This window comes from Triticum aestivum, chromosome 4A (assembly GCF_018294505.1).
Source record: "Triticum aestivum cultivar Chinese Spring chromosome 4A, IWGSC CS RefSeq v2.1, whole genome shotgun sequence".
Taxonomy (NCBI): Eukaryota; Viridiplantae; Streptophyta; class Magnoliopsida; order Poales; family Poaceae; genus Triticum; species Triticum aestivum.
The window spans coordinates 284,374,000-284,391,897 of NC_057803.1; the positions used below are offsets into that span (position 1 = coordinate 284,374,000).

Consider the following 17,898-nt stretch of genomic DNA (forward strand, 5'->3'; position numbering starts at 1 on the left):
TCTCTAGCTTTGTATCCCCTGACTGAATTTTCTCCGCCTGTACTGAGAACAGCAAATTCAGACTCACAGCAACAAATTGAACAGTAGCAGTAGCAGAGGCGGGCGGGGCAGACTCACCAGCATAGGCGGGAGTGGCAGCAGAGGCGAGGCAGGGGAAAAGGCAAAAGTAGCATCAGAGGTCCACGACGCCAGTGTGACGCCCAGGTAATTAAGCTACAGTAACTCCACGCTAAAGATGCCAAGTCAGCATGCTTACTAAGCTAATTGCCCTTCGATTGAAAAGGAATTCAAATTCAAAATTAAATTGCAAGTCAAAATTATACTTTTCAAAAAATGCAAATAAAATAGTTCATGTTCTGGCAAATAATCCCTAAGTATTTATCATGTAGAAACCAACCTCTTTTGACTTCCCTTCCCCCCCCCTAGAAAATCAAACAGTGGACCAATAACGCTTAAGTGGCCCATTTAAATTCAAACTGAAATTAAGGCCTTTCGAAAATAATCTAAAACCTTGTGGATAGTTCCACAATATTACATAGTATTTATGAGACAAGTTTCTTATGTGACAAATTTATTTGGATCTAAAACAAATCAAAACAGAAAGTTTAAAAGAAAAGAAAATGAAGAAAATGCTAGACACTTAGGCCTACTACTACAGGAGGAGGCCCAACCCACGTCCACGTCTCCTGCTACCTCTCGCTACAGTGGGAGCAGGGGGGTCGGGCGGCCATCCACGCCTCCCTAGCCGCCGTGTCGAGCATGCAGTACCTCCACGAGGAGGATAAGGTCACCCCGACCCAGTAGACGAAAACCCTAGCCCCAAATCTCTCTACCTCTCTCTCTCTTTCAATTCGAAAGTTCGCCCGAGAGCTACTCGTCGTGGACATCGTCGTCGTCGCGGCCACCGACTCCCCCGGCGCCTAAAAAGTTGTCCAGGAGTTGCACCATGGACGTCTCCTTCGGCTACTTCTACCAGTTCGAGCGGGGAAGCACTGCATCGCCGGGATCGACGCGTCTTCCTCGCCTACAGGCGCCGCTGCCCCGCGTCCGATCTACCTCACCGGAGCTCCTCCGCCCTGTTGGATGCGTCCTCAGCCTTTCCCTGTGAGCTCCACCCCCATTCCCCTCGATCCCCCCTCTGTTCGTTGCTCTATTGCGCCGCCCAAGTTCCGGCCGATGGCCACGGTCACCGCGACCACGTTACGCTCACCGCGCCCGCGCCCTGCATCCTGGCCGCCTAGTGCGCGCCCTTGCCGTGCCGACACACCCTCTGTCCGCAGCACAGGCCACTCGGCCCGCGCCCTGACCGGCGCCCGACCGTGCTCGCGCGTGGCCGCGCCCGTCCGCTGCCGCGCTGCTGCTTCCGGCCGCCGCTGCTTTGTTTTAGCTGTTGTCGCTGCCTTGTTCTGTTACTTGCAGCGGGGCTGCTCTGCTTGCCACTGCGTGCACTCATGCTTCCTGCGGCCTACTGCGTTGCTGCTTGCCTCGCGCCCATGGTTGCTACTGCCGCCGGCTGCTGTTGTTGGAGCTGGCCATGGCGCTGTGTGTGTGGCCGTGAGATGTTCGTGTGTGTGCTATATGTGTGTGCGTGAGTGTGTGTTATGTGTGTGTGGCCGTGAGATGTGCGTGTGTGTGTGTGCTATGTGTGTGTGCGTGAGTGTGTGTTCTGTGTGTGTGGCCGGCTCAAATAGTAGACTAGTTTAGGGACTAATTTAGTTAGTTAGTCTAATTAGTAGTACTAGTTGATTAGTCCATTAGTAGATGACATGTGGACCCCTGATAGTTTACAGAAAAACAAATTTTAAGAAAAGCCTAAGTCAATGACATGTGGCCCCTACACTGTTCATATGTTGACTTGTCAATATTTGACTGGGTCAACCCAACACCACTGACCCCACTAGCATACACTATGGCTAGAATAGGACTAGGTGACAAAAGTATTTTCCTATTTTATTTTCAAATTAAAAGAATTCTGTAAACTCGGAAAATCAATGAAAACTTTGCAAATTAATATAAAATAAACTGTACCTCGGATGAAAATACTTTATACATGAAAGTTGCTCAGAACGACGAGACGATTTCGAATACGCAGTCCGTTCGTCCGTCACACGTCCCTAGCACAGCATACACGCGACTTTCCCCCTCCGAATCATCTGTCCGAAAACGCGAAACACCGGGGATATTTTCTCGGATGTTTCCCCCCTTCACCGGTATCACCTCATACCGCGTTAGGTCACCTCTAGCCCCGCGTATTGCCATGTTATGCTTTGTGATGCTTTGATTGCTCTATTATTTATTGTGTTCCCCTCCGTTACTTCTTTCTGGTAGACCCTGAGACCGTTGTCAGTACCCCTGTGATCGACTACATCGACGACGAACCCTTCTTGCCAGAGCAACCAGGCAAGCCCCCCCTGATCACCAGACATCGCCTACTCTACTCTCTATACTGCTTGCATTAGAGTAGTGTAGCATGTTACTGCTTCCAGTTAATCCTATCCTGATGCATAGCCTGTCCTTGCTACTACTGTTGTTACCTTTACCTGCAATCCTAATGCTTAGTATAGGATGCTAGTTTACCATCAGTGGCCCTACATTCTTGTCTGTCTGCCATGCTATACTATCGGGCCGTGATCACTTGGAGGTGGTCACGGGTATATACTTATACATAATATATGACACTTGTGGTGATTAAAGTCGGGTCGGCTCGTAGGAGTACCCGCGAGTGATTCCGATGTTGGGGGCTGAAGGGGCAGGTGGCTCCATCCCGGTAGAGGTGGGCCTGAGTTCCCGCAGGCCCCCGACTGTTACTTTGTGGCGGAGCGACAGGGCAGGTTGAGACCACCTAGGAGAGAGGTGGGCCTGGCCCTGGTCGGCGTCCGTGGTTATTTCAGAATAACACGCTTAACGAGATCTTGGTATTTGATCTGAGTCTGGCTACTGGCCTATACGCACTAACCATCTACGCGGGGATAGTTATGGGCACTCGACGTTGTGGTATCAGCCGAAGCCTTCATGACGTCAGCGACTGAGCGGCGCGTGCCGGGTTGGACCGCGTAACGCAACTTCCTTTGTAATGAAGGTTGCTAGGTCTGCTCACCGGCCGCGTACGCAACATGCAGGTGTGCAATGGGCGATGGGCCCAGACCCCTGCGCCATAGGATTTAGACCGGCGTGCTGACCTCTCTGTTGTGCCTAGGTAGGGCTGCGACGTGTTGATCTTCCAAGGCCGGGCATGACCCAGGAAAGTGTGTCCGGCCAAATGGGATCGAGCGTGTTGGGTTATGTGGTGCATCCCTACAGGGAAGTTAATCTATTCGAATAGCCGTGATCTTCGGTAACAGGACGACTTGGAGTTGTACCTTGACCTTATGACAACTAGAACCGGATACTTAATAAAACACACCCTTCCAAGTGTCAGATACACCCGGTGATCGCTCTTTCATAGGGCGACGAGGGGAGGATCATCGGTTAGGATTATGCTACACGATGTTACTTGGTGAACTTACCATCTACTCTCTTCTTCTGCTGCAAGATGGAGGTTACTAGAAGCGTAGTCTTCGAAAGGACCAGGTATCCCCCTTTTATTCCGGCATTCTGCAGTTCAGTCCACATATGATACCCTTATTCCATTTGATACCAATGCATACATATGTAGTGTAGCTCCTTGCTTGCGAGTACTTTGGATGAGTACTCACGATTGCTTTGCTCTCTCTTTTCCCCCTTCCTACACCCGATTGTTGCGACCAGACGTTGGAGCCCAGGAGCCAGACGCCACCGTCGACGACGACTACTACTACTCGGGAGGTGCCTACTACTACGTGCAGCCCGCTGACGACGACCAGGAGTAGTTTAGGAGGATCCCAGGCAGGAGGCCTGCGCCTCTTTCGACCTGCATCCCAGTTTGTGCTAGCCTTCTTAAGGCAAACTTGTTTAACTTATGTCTATACTCAGATATTGTTGCTTCCGCTGACTCGTCTATGATCGAGCTCTTGTATTCGAGCCTTCGAGGCCCCTGGCTTGTAATATGATGCTTGTATGACTATTTATTGTAGAGTTGTGTTGTGATACCTTCCCGTGAGTCCCTGATCTTGATCGTACATGTTTGCGTGTATGATTAGTGTACGATCAAATCGGGGGCGTCACAAGTTGGTATCAGAGCCGACTGCCTATAGGAATCCCCCTTCCACACTCCTTGGCCGAAGTCGAGTCTAGACATTGCAAAACTTTTTACTAACATGGTTGTGTGCCTTACGGGCCCACGTCGCCATTTGGGTGGTATTAGGATCTTTTACTCCTCGATCCTTACTCTGGGACTCTGATCTCTGTTCTATTCGGGTTAAATGATCTTACAAATTATAACTCTAGGTTCTCGTCACCACTTTCTCTCGGAGAGCCCCTTCCGTCCAGATGATCGCCGGCTGCACCAGATGATTTCAAAGTTACTCTCCGATGTTCCCTCGAGACTTGGTGCCTATTGCTTTTTCAATTCCCTATCATCGCTACCACTATGGATAACCACGTACACTTGCCATTCATACAATCATTCCCCGTTGATCTTGTTATTACAAGATACCCCGAAATTGTCTCTATTATTCCGAGTATACTTTGTGCCTACTGCCTTGCAGTTCCTTGCCACATAAATACCCCTATGGATAATTCCTCGCACTTGCCGAGTATCCGGTCATCCCTAGTTGTTCATGTGTTTCACAAAAGTCCTCGAAATACCATTCGATTTTCTGGAAAACCTCAACAGCCCATTGCTCTTGAATTCCTTGCCTTCCTGCATTATGGTTAATTCCATACTTCTAGTAATCTCCGTTGACATCCTCTGTCACTATCATTTCGAGTCACTTGATTCGATATGTTGCGAATGCTCGCAATCCTCAATCGGATCCTAGGATTCATCCTTCCGGCTCAGACGTCATTTTGAACATGAGCTGGTCCTCGACCAATCAAGTTGTCGTCGAATGTACCCCTAAGTCTATTCAACTTATCCATCCCTAATCAGAGCATTGCTTATGATCCCTTGTTTTGGAATTCATACTTCCTTTGCAATTGAGCTTTGAATTAAGTCAGGTGTTTCTATCATCTGATCTCCTTGCATTCTTTCTTCTTCTGGGTGAGTACCGATGCTCGCATCAGATCCCTTATGGACCACCAGATCCTTTGTTGGATTTTATCCGACAACGTCCATTATATTCAATAACCTTGTGAGCCTTTCCTCGGATACATAATGCCTTTGGTAAATTGTATCCTTTGCTTTCTCAACCATGCTCTGCCTTCGAGCTTGAGTTATTTACTCCTGAAGTTTCTGGTTTATGTTCCAAAGAGTCCCCGATGGGTTGAACCTATGCCTTTTCTAATATGTGTGAACCCGAAAGTTTTCACGAGACATACTCTTCTGGTGCTTCGCCAGATAAAATTTCAACACTACAACTTCTTCGTAAACGAGAAGTGAATGAAAGGTTATGCATTACAGAAGTGGGAGTCGGCCTTGAACTTTGTGTTCATGCCCATGGACCCAATGTGAAACTTATCATGGAAGCTTCTCGCAAAATATTTAATCATTTGGGTAATTCTTTCGGTGTCATTAAATTGGATCCCTTGCAGCTATGGTTCCGACCATATTGTTCTTCCTTGATCCCATTTCTCTGCCAAGTTTAAGCATTTGTCTTCTGCGGATCAATGCCCCAGTCCAACCTTTATTTTGATCTACCTTCGAGTATACCCCCCTGGTATCTCGAGGATATCAACCGATTGCACTATATCTTATGCATTCCTGATGAAGTAGCGCCTTTCCCCGTCATAGTCACTCCATGGGTTCTGGGTTGTCGTCAACCGAGAACATCGATTAGTGAATCGAATCACCCCTGTGATTCAGTACCCCTAGTACTTTGTGGTTGAGAAGTTTAATACTCCATCACGTCATTCCTAGTCTGATCGACTATATCATTTTGTTCTAAATTTTAACTGTGCTACCTGGTCCTTCTTCTCGGAGCACAATTTTCGATGATGAGATAACCTTATGCCGATCTTCCTCGTCGTATCATTTCGCCTTGAACAGCAAGATCGATTTCGAGTTTGGGTCGTACCTTTGGTTCCAATAACCTTTTGCTTCATCATTCCTTTGACTTGATGTCATCGCCGATCGATTACATCTTCATGAAACCTCTCGAAAAATGTGTAGTGATCATAATCAACATTCTGAGTGTTTCCAGGATATCAGTCGAATTCATGATGAGAGATATCATCCTTGCCCCCACGATGATTGTGTTAACATCGACAACATTCTTGCATTTCCGCAACACAAAACTGGTTCACGGTTTGTGTTGTACCTTGAGTTCCTTGCTATCCAACTTATGTTATGTTCTACCTTGGAGTATTACCATCTTTTATGTCAATAATGTTGTAAGAATTTCACCACCTCTTAAGAATTCTTGATATAGTAATACTTCTCATCATCTCCGTTCATATCTTGGTCCCCGTGTTGTTTCTAACCGGGATACGAGCCATTTAACTTTGATGTGTAATTTCAAAACTTCTAGCAACCCTATTGCTTGAAGTTAATGGTTGATAGCTTGATTCTTAGTCTATTGGTTATTGAATCACCATTCTAACATTGATTTTGCTACCTAAGCCCATATTTCGGGTGCACCCTTCAACCAATGTTAATTGTGTTTGTTTTCCTCGAGCATACATCATTATATCATTTGATCTGGCAAATGTTATGTCCTTGTTCATATAATTGTGGAAATCCATCTTTTGGGAATCTCAATGAATTGGCGCTGAGTCCATCAACCACCTCCTCACCCTCTCCTTGATTTAATGATGAACTCTTGTTTCAGAACTCGCATCCATAGTTCATTTACCGAGGATATTACAATATCATCTTGTCAATTTGTGTTGCACTTTTCTTCTCATGCATCTTGAGTCTGAGATATCCTGACACCAATCAGATCTGAATCTCGGTCAGATATGATGGTTGGAACATATTTCCAGGAGTTATAACACCTTTACATGACCGAGTAAGGTGATGTCATGCCTAGCACACCTGTATGGAGCACCTAGTGTTATGGTTTCCTTTTCTGCAAGGTTATCCATTCATCCATGAGGAAATTGTAAGACTTATTCTACAAGTTGTTCCTGATGGATCCTTCGTGTATCCAAAGTCTGACCTTTGCTTGAAGACCATGTTAATGCTATCTCGAAGCATGTCTGTGGTACTCCGATTTTCGATAAAAACATTTGAAGCACAATGCTAAATTTTCCTGCTCAATTATCCAAACACCGTTGTATGGGTAATGTCATAAAAAATTTCTCCCCTACCTAAAGAGTTTTCTACATTATATCCTATCATGGATATCATGCTCTGCTTATCCTTGGAAAGAATATACCCTTGAAATATGTGTTTAAACACATTTTCCTTTCCACTATTCTGTTTAATTTGATAATCACATTTTCCTTTCCATTGTTTTGTTTAACCTTCTTGTGGTTTATATGATCTAAGCAGTAATAAGTCATTGCTTTTGTAAGCACCTCGGTGTGAAACTCTGTCAGTAAGAACATGTTACTATTGTTGATGACATCCTGGTATCCACCGATGGATGAGAACTTTGCCTATTGGTCCGCCTCGTTCAACGAGCAGGAAAATGGTTCTCTTTATCCCTCACCCTTGGTACCGACGTTGTTGCTGACATAACTGACAGGCTACCCTATGACATGCCTTGCCATCATGACCGTGCAAGATGTCACCGCACTTCCTACTTTTAACCCACATGGTGGGCCCATAACCCATAGTTCCACTGGTTCGAAACCTGACTCCTGTACACCCCTATTCCCAAGGTTGTTCCTTGCACATGGCCTCGTATGTAATTCATGAGCCACCTTTCGAGGGATCATCAATTATGGTATCCAACACAATACTTATCCCCGTTGCTTTGAACCCCTTTCACGCCCTGTTTCAGGCATCGAACGATTGCCTACTCGCTTCAAACTTTTTATGGTACCTTTCTTACTTAGCTCTCGGTGTTTTCTTAAGTTTCAGTTCAAGAGTTACTTTCCACCACCTTCCCGATGTAATCGACCAGATAGTCAACCTTGCAAAGGTCCATTCTTCCGAAGTTACCCCTGGTCCTTTCATAAGTACAATGAAATTTCCGAAGAAAGGATGATGACATGAAGCAGAGAAATGAAGACATCAATGCTATGGATCGACCTCCTCGAGAAGGGCAACCTAGGCCGAGAAGACTCCTTAGAATTTCGTAACCAAATCTTTTCCCCATTAGTCCCCCTCTTTGATCTCGGGACGAGATTTCTTGTAGTGGAGGAGAATTGTGACGCCCAGATAATTAAGCTACAGTAACTCCACGCTGAAGATGCCAAGTCAGCATGCTTACTAAGCTAATTGCCCTTTGATTGAAAACGAATTCAAATTCAAAATTAAATTGCAAGTCAAAATTATACTTTTCAAAAAATGCAAACAAAATAGTTCATGTTTTGGTAAATAATCCCTAAGTATTTATCATGTAGAAACCAACCTCTTTTGACTTCCCTTTCCCCCCTAGAAAATCAAACAGTGGACCAATAACGCTTAAGTGGCCCATTTAAATTCAAACTGAAATTAAGGCCTTTCGAAAATAATCTAAAACCCTGCGGATAGTTCCACAATATTACAAAGTATTTATGAGACAAGTTTCTTATGTGACAAATTTATTTGGATCTAAAACAAATCAAAACAGAAAGTTTAAAAGAGAAGAAAATGAAGAAAATGCTAGACACTTAGGCCTACTACTACAGGAGGAGGCCCAACCCACATCCACGTCTCCTGCTACCTCTCGCTATAGTGGGAGCAGGGGGATCGGGCGGCCATCCACGCCTCCCTGGCCACCGTGTCGAGCATCCAGTACCTTCACGAGGAGGATAAGGTCACCTCGACCTAGTAGACGAAAACCCTAGACCCAAATCCCTCTGCCTCTCTCTCTCTTTCGATTCGGAAGTTCGCCCGAGAGCTACTCGTCATGGACATCGTCGTCGTCGCGGCCACCGACTCCCCCGGCGCCTAAAAAGTTGTCCAGGAGTTGCACCATGGACGTCTCCTTCGGCTACTTCTACCGGTTCGAGCAGGGAGGCACTGCATCGCCGGGATCGACGCGTCTTCCTCGCCTACAGGCGCCGCTGCCCCGCGCCCGATCTACCTCACCGAAGCTCCTCCGCCCTGCCGGATGCGTCATCGGCCTTCCCCTGTGAGCTCCACCCCCATTCCCCTTGACCCCCCCTCTGTTCGTTGCTCTATTGCGCCGCCCAAGTTTCGGCCGATGGCCACGGTCACCGCGACCACGTTACGCTCACCGCGCCTGCGCCCTGCATCCTGGCCGCCTAGTGCGCGCCCTGGCCATGCCGACACGCCCTCTGTCCGCAGCACAGGCCACTCAGCCCGCGCCCTGACCGGCGCCCGACCGTGCTCGCGCGTGGCCGCGCCCGTCCGCTGCCGCGCTACTGCTTCCGGCCGCCGCTGCCGCTGCTTTGTTTTAGCTGCTATCGCTGCCTTGTTCTATTACTTGTAGCGGGGCTGCTCTGCTTGCCACTGCGTGCACTCCTGCTTGCTGCGGCCTACTGCGTTGCTGCTTGCCTCGCGCCCATGGCTGCTACTGCCGTCGCCTGCTATTGTTGGAGCTGGCCATGGCGTTGTGTGTGTGGCCGTGAGATGTGCGTGTGTGTGCTATGTGTGTGTGCGTGAGTGTGTGTTATGTGTGTGTGGCCGTGAGATGTGTGTGTGTGTGTGCTATGTGTGTGTGCGTGAGTGTGTGTTCTGTGTGTGTGTGGCCGGCTCAAATAGTAGACTAGTTTAGGGACTAATTTAGTTAGTTAGTCTAATTAGTAGTACTAGTTGATTAGTCCATTAGTAGATGACATGTGGACCCCCTGATAGTTTACAGAAAAACAAATTTTAAGAAAAGCCTAAGTCAATGACATGTGGCCCCTACACTGTTCATATGTTGACTTGTCAATATTTGACTGGGTCAACCCAACCCCACTGACCCCCACTAGCATACACTGTGGCTAGAATAGCACTAGGTGACAAAAGTATTTTCCTGTTTTATTTTCAAATTAAAAGAATTCTGTAAACTCGGAAAATCAATGAAAACTTTGCAAATTAATATAAAATAAACCGTACCTCAAATGAAAATACTTTATACATGAAAGTTGCTCAGAACAATGAGACGATCTCGAATACGCAGTCCGTTCGTCCGTCACACGTCCCTAGCATAGCGTACACGCGACTTTCCCCCTCCGAATCATCTATCCGAAAACGCGAAACACCGGGGATATTTTCCCGGATATTTCCCCCCTTCACCGGTATCACCTCATATCGCGTTAGGTCACCTCTAGCGCTGCGTATTGCCATGTTATGCTCTGTGATGCTTTGATTGCTCTATTATTTATTGTGTTCCCCTCCATTACTTCTTTCTAGTAGACCCCGAGACCGTTGTCAGTACCCTTGTGATCGACTACATCGACGACGAACCCTTCTTGCCAGAGCAACCAGGCAAGCCCCCCCCCCCTTGATCACTAGATATCGCCTACTCTACTCTCTATACTGCTTGCATTAGAGTAGTGTAGCATGTTACTGCTTCGAGTTAATCCTATCCTGATGCATAGCCTGTCCTTGCTACTACTGTTGTTACCTTTACCTGCAATCCTAATGCTTAGTATAGGATGCTAGTTTACCATCAGTGGCCCTACATTCTTGTCTGTCTGCCATGCTATACTATCGGGCCGTGATCACTTGGGAGGTGGTCACGGGTATATACTTATACATAATATATGACACTTGTGGTGATTAAAGTCGGGTCTGCTCGTAGGAGTACCCGCGAGGGATTCCGATGTTGGGGGCTGAAGGGGCAGGTGGCTCCATCCTGGTAGAGGTGGGCCTGAGTTCCCGCAGGCCCTCGACTGTTACTTTGTGGTGCAGCGACAGGGCAGGTTGAGACCACCTAGGAGAGAGGTGGGCCTGGCCCTGGTCGGCGTCCGTGGTTATTTCAGAATAACACACTTAACGAGATCTTGGTATTTGATATGAGTCTGGCTACTGGCCTATATGCACTAACCATCTACGCGGGGACAGTTATGGGCACTCGACGTCGTGGTATCAGCCGAAGCCTTCGTGATGTCAGTGACTGAGCGGCGCGCGCCGGGTTGGACCGCGTAACGCAACTTCCTTTGTAATGGAGGTTGCTAGGTCTGCTCACCGGCCACATACGCAACGTGCAGGTGTGCAATGGGCGATGGGCCCAGACCCCTGCGCCATAGGATTTAGACCGGCATGCTGACCTCTCTGTTGTGCCTAGGTAGGGCTGCGACGTGTTGATCTTCCAAGGTCGGGCATGACCCAGGAAAGTGTGTCCGGCCAAATGGGATCGAGCGTGTTGGGTTATGTGGTGCACCCCTGTAGGGAAGTTAATCTATTCGAATAGCCGTGATCTTCGGTAACAGGACGACTTGGAGTTGTACCTTGACCTTATGACAACTAGAACCGGATACTTAATAAAACACACCCTTCCAAGTGCCAGATACAACCGGTGATCGCTCTCTCACAGGGCGACGAGGGGAGGATCATCGGTTAGGATTATGCTACACGATGCTACTTGGTGAACTTACCATCTACTCTCTTCTTCTGCTGCAAGATGGAGGTTACTAGAAGCGTAGTCTTCGAAAGGACCAGGTATCCCCCTTTTATTCCGGCATTCTGCAGTTCAGTCCACATATGATACCCTTATTCCATTTGATACCAATGCATACATATGTAGTGTAGCTCCTTGCTTGCGAGTACTTTGGATGAGTACTCACGATTGCTTTGCTCTCTCTTTTCCCCCTTCCTACACCCGATTGTTGCGACCAGACGTTGGAGCCCAGGAGCCAGACGCCACCGTCGACGACGACTACTACTACTCGGGAGGTGCTTACTACTACGTGCAGCCCGCTGACGACGACCAGGAGTAGTTTAGGAGGATCCCAGGCAGGAGGCCTGCGCCTCTTTCGACCTGCATCCCAGTTTGTGCTAGCCTTCTTAAGGCAAACTTGTTTAACTTATGTCTATACTCAGATATTGTTGCTTCCGCTGACTCGTCTATGATCGAGCTCTTGTATTCGAGCCTTCGAGGCCCCTGGCTTGTAATATGATGCTTGTATGTCTATTTATTGTAGAGTTGTGTTGTGATAACTTCCCGTGAGTCCCTGATCTTGATCGTACACGTTTGCGTGTATGATTAGTGTACGATGGAATCGGGGGCGTCATAGCCGGCGTCGTCCACCAGTAGCAGCATGAGAGGCGGGAGTGGCCGGAATTGTCCACGGCGCCAGCGGCCGAAGCGGGCGAAATCGGAGGCGCAGGTGGGCGGCGAAGGTGGGCGAACATGGGCGACAACCTTAAACGGGGCCGGCGGCGTAGCTCGAGGAGGGCGCCGGCGCAGGTCGCCTTCACGGCGGGCGGTGCAGGTGGTAAGCCGCGGCACGGGTGCAAGCGGGCAGCGGCGCTGTTGTTGGTCACGGGCTGGGCCACGGTTCTGGTGTTGGTCACGGCACAGATCCAGGCGGGCGGCGGCGCAGGTGGGTAGCCGACGATGGCTGCAAGGCGCGGGCGACGGGGGAGGAGGAAGGAAGGAGATGGACTTCTTTGTGACGTGTTTAAAACTCTGTGGTTTTTTTTGCAAAAAACAAATACACTGCCCTGTGGACAACTTTTCCCGAACGAAGGGAGTACTAGTTAAATCCGAGCTATTGGTGTGAAGCACTGATATGCCAGTACATTTGATTGTGACCTGTTCTAATTTTGTACCTGAACTTTTTTTAGAAAGGGTTGGACGTCAACTTAATGTGCTAGCAGAATTTATTGTGTTATCTGTCTGTTTTCTTTGCATAACATTCAAGATATTTCCCCGTCATTCATAAAGACGATGAACCGTTATGTACGACTTTGTTGGTTTCAACATAGCCCTCCCCGTACCGATCCACTGCTTCCATCCTGATTGTGCCGCCTGCGTGAAATTTTTGTATGCAAGTTCAGTGTGCTATGATGTTCTATATGATTGTGTCAACTATATAAGTTTTTACTGAGCATCAACAATGCATATGGCTGAAAGATGTATTTACGAGCATCGACCGATGGGTCTCTCTCTCTCTCACACACACACACGCGCGCGCGCGCGCGCGCGCAGACGCACAAGTGGGACCCGTTGAATTATTTATTTGCTCATGACAACTTTTAATTAGGTTCCACTGTAATCTAACTTTTTTCTTAAGTTATTAATTGAGCTCAGTGACTTCAAAAAGTTGTATAGAAGCCTTGTTTGGGCCTTTCCGGCGTCGCTGAATGTGGGCTGAGTAACCATGTTAGGTTGTACTGTACAACACACGCCTTTTTTTCAACATCAGCAATGCAACTGGGCCGACAGTTGTACACAATATCCGGGTCAACTTGTTATTCTCCGCTCCGCTGGGCTGCAAACTTTCCTAGGAGGTATGCATTAGGCTTAACAAGAAAATGGACTTTAAGAAATAATAAATGGGATGTAATTATAATAACTAGACAATTACTATGCACCAAACACGTAATTAGTTTGAAAAATATATTATTTTTGGAATTTGAAAATTTTAATTTCATTACTTGTTGCGCGCGCAATATTTCGTTGGATTTTAACATAATACAACTTTATTTTGAAATTATATTTGACCTGACTAGAAATTTCGGATAAAAATATTTCGGATCCCATCAAAATGTGGGATTTTTTTTGAATTCTGTTTTGAGCAGTTGTTTGAAATTATTAATCGTTGTCCTAGCTAGAAGTTGGGCTGTACTTTTAACAAACTGTAAATGGACTGTAGTACATTCTATTAGAATTAAAAAATGGGTTGTACATTCTTACAAATCGCAAATGGGCTATATGTTCTTTGCCAAATCCGAGCTGTGCGCCTACTAAGTTGACGCGTACCAAGGGCTTTGTTAACTTAGTCAATATAAACGATTCTAGCTGCAGTGATCGTACGATGTCCATCCAACGGCCGTAGTGCTTCTTCAACCTCTGATCTTCTTGCTCCAGCCGCCCAAAGTAGCGCCGGTCGTGTCGCGTGCTCCTGCCTCTCGTGGCCGGTTGTGATGCCACAGAGGCTTCACCGCCCCGTACTACTCCCACCGTTGGCCAGGCCATCCCTCTACTCACCCACATCCCCTGTTATTCTGCGGCGACGGCAACCTCACACCACAGCCGAACCAGTGAACCCTCGTACTCCTCACCGTGCGGGCTTCCACTACTGCGTCTTCCCCGGCTCCGCGTCGTCCCCTTCCTAGGCCTCGCCGTCGTCCAGACCACCGCCCTGGTGCTCTCGACGCGGCGTGGTCAACGTGGTCAACGACCGACTTCCATCGGAAGAGTACTGTACGTGGAGAGGCTGACAGCTGGGTCCAGGCGGCCGCAAGGAAGTGCCTCCTTATTACGCGCAAAATAATTATTCCTCCACCTGACAGCAGGAACCCACCGGACGGGCCACCTTATTTCGCGAAAAAACATTTCCCCCCTGACTGTTGGGACCCACCGGACGGGCCAGCGTATTTCGCGAAAAAAACGTTCCCCCCGCTGTCAGGTCGGACCCACCGGAAGCATCTCCTTATTACGCACAAAAATGAATACTCCCCCTGCTAGCTGGGACCCACCATGGTGGGAGGCTGACTTGTGGGCCTACTAAGTTGACTGGGACGGGGGCCTTTGTCAACTTTAGTCAATATGAACGATGCTAGCTCCAGTGACCGTACGATGTCCATCCAATGGCCGTAGTGCTTCTTTAACCTCTGGTCTTCTTGCTCCAGCCGCCCAAAGTAGCGCCGGTCGTATCGCATGCTCCTGCCTCCCGTGGCCGGCTGTGCTGCCGTGGAGGCCTCACCGCCCACTACTATTCCCACCGCTGGTCAGGCCCTGCGGCGACGGCAGCCTCACACCGCAGTCGAACCAGTGAACCCTCGTACTCCTCTCCACGCGGGCTTCCACTGTCGCGTCTTCCCCGGCTCCTCGTCGTCCCCTTCCTAGGCCACGCCGTCGTCCACCGCCCTGGTGCTCTCGGCGCGGCGTGGTCAATGTGGTCAAGGAACGACTTCCATTGGACGTGGACTGTACGTGGAGAGGCTGACAGCTGGGTCCACGACCGCAGCAAGGAAGTGCCTCCTTATTAAGCGAAAAATAATGATTCCTCCACCTGACAGTTGGGACCCACCAGACGGACCATTGTATTTCATGAAAAAATGTTTCCCCCTGACTGCTGGGACCCACCAGCTACATCTTCGCATGCAAGGAAGTGCGTCCGGGCAAAAAAACGATTCACCCCTGACTGCTGGGACCCACCAGCTACATCTTCGCAGGAAAGGAAGTGCCTGACAGTCGGGACCCACCTGGTCGAAGCGTACGTAGCGTTGTCATTCTGGTCGTGAACGTGTACGTACATATATACTGGTGGATGTAGAGGCGCGCACGTGTCGTAGTAGAGGTGCGTACATGTCGTAGTAGAGGTGCGCACGTAGCATGTACACGTATGTACAGCGGCCAGGGTGCAAGAAAGAAAATACGTCCACGTATGTGTACATACATGCGGGGTCTCGAATGCCTACTCGCGCATACGTACGGCCAGGGCTCGTGTACATGGCTGGGTCGGAACGAAGAAATAGCATCGTCATCGTGTTCATGAGGAGGCAACGAAATGCGTCGTGTTCATGGGGAGGCAACGGAATGCGTCGTGTTCATCGGGAGGCAACGGAACACATGGGAGCCAACCGGCTGGGTCGGAACAGAATGCGTGGTCGTATTCATCGGGAGGGCTTGGACGGAACAGGCGATGGAAACGAGACCTGGCGTACCGCACAACGGAGGAAACTGACCTCCTACGTTCGGAACGGGTCCTGTTGATCAGGAAGGGTCTGGCGTACCGCAAAACGAAGGAAATGGACCTCCTACGGTCGAAACGGGGGTCCTGTTGATCGGGAGGGGTGTGGCGTACCGCAAAACGGCCGAAACGGACTTGTGTTGGAGTGCTACGGTCGAAACGGGGGTCATGTTCATCGGGAGGGGTGTGGCGTACCGCAAAACGGGACTCCACGGGATACTATTCATCTCCACCGTTGACCTCCTCCAACCTCCACGGGCTACCGTCGACCTCCTCCAGCCTCCATGGGCTCCTATTCATCCAGCCTCCACCACACGCTACTCCACCGGCTACTGTTCAACCACCCCTCCACGGGCACCCCTCCACCGTCTACTATTCATCCAACCCTCCACACCACGGGGTCCTGTTCAACCACCCCTCCACGGGCACACCTCCACCGTCTACTGTTCATCCAGCCCTCCACCACACCACGGGGTCCTGTTCATCCAGAGGCAATGCCACCGCTCACTGTTCATCCAACCCCCACCCCCCCCCCCCGCAACGCTCACTGTTCATCCCAGAGGCAGCATCGATCGGCTTCAGTTAGCAGCAGTAGAGAAGGAATCGCTCGATCGGGTTCAGTTAGCATCCATCGATCGATCGCTCGGGTTCAGTAACGCGTATCCTGCAGTGCAATCGCTCGGGTTTAGTTAGAGCCCAATGCCTCGCTCGGGTTCAGTTAGAGCCAACGCATCGCACACACGCGCGAATGTGTATGAGAGAAACGCGCATCGCTCGGCCCCCGACCTCCCACCGTAACCGGGAACTCCCCGAAATTTTCCTCCCCCTCGCTTCTACCACGGTTTTTTCTGTCATGGATGGCCCAAAGAATGTCATGCAGCTGCGTCTCCGCCCCGCCCAGGATGAAGAGCCCATTTTCTATCATGATTTTTTGTCATAGAAGTAGGAGCCCACCACATCTATGATGATACTGGGTTTTGTCACAATTATCGTCATAGAAGTGTCATATGTATGACAGAAAAAATTCGTTCGGCCCAAAATGTCACGGATGTGTCTTTTATAGTGATTTCGAAAGGATTTAGTATGTTAGCTGCAACAACATCTATGGATTCGATCAATCACCTGAATGATGCCAGCGTGGTTGCCGCGCGGGTGATCCGTCGCCTCGGTGAGCCAAGTGTCGGCCCACTGGGAGCCGTCAGACATCCATGTCGCCTTCACAGCCCCAGTCTCTGCCAACGGAGCTGCTCCCAACGCGCCACCGGTAGCCACAACCTCCTCTTGAAGGTGCCTTCTTGCTCGCAGCTCCTCGCCGGCATTGTACGCGTCGGAGCGCCGTCGGAGCGCCTCCGTCAGTGAGTTGACCTGCATCTTGAACTCATCGTACTCCCGCTTCACCTTCCAACTCTCGCGGATGAAGTCCAGCCGCACCTTGTTCTTGAGGAAATCCCGCTTCTGGCCGAAGTATGACTCGGGCAGCGCGGCTCGACGTCGTGCTTCCGGCAGAACAACACCCACGTGCGCGCGAAGCTGGCGGTCTAGGCGAGCGCCTCGAAGGTGAGGAGCGCGCCGTCGTCGTCGGAGAGGTAGTAGGCGAGCTTCTCGACCGGGTAGTCGGCGGCGAGGATGGAGAGGATGGTGTTCGCGGTGACAAGCGGTGGCTCCTTCTCCGGGTCAGCGGTGGAGATGAAAACGTCGATGCCGGGGAGGTCGGAGCAGCCCTTGGGGTTGCGTGCGGTGGGCAACTTGAAGCGGTCGGCGAGGACGTCGAGGTCGTAGGAGCGGTTGACAGGGCAGAGCTTGGGGAGGCTGTCGAGCAGCCATGAGAAGCGTGAACCACACCTCGCATGTCACCGACAGCGCCCACAGCCACATGGCGTCCGGGTTCGGTGCCGGATGCGCCACGCCAGGAAGAACCCCAACGCCACCAGCCGGATGGCGATCAGCATCCTGCACAGGGCAGAGGAAGATGCA

At 49.7% G+C, this 17,898-nt stretch overlaps 1 pseudogene; it reads right to left on the bottom strand.

Annotated features, from left to right (window-relative positions):
• Positions 1–17,898, bottom strand: part of LOC123083796 (cellulose synthase-like protein D4) — a 54,988-nt pseudogene that overhangs the window by 27,740 nt on the left and 9,350 nt on the right.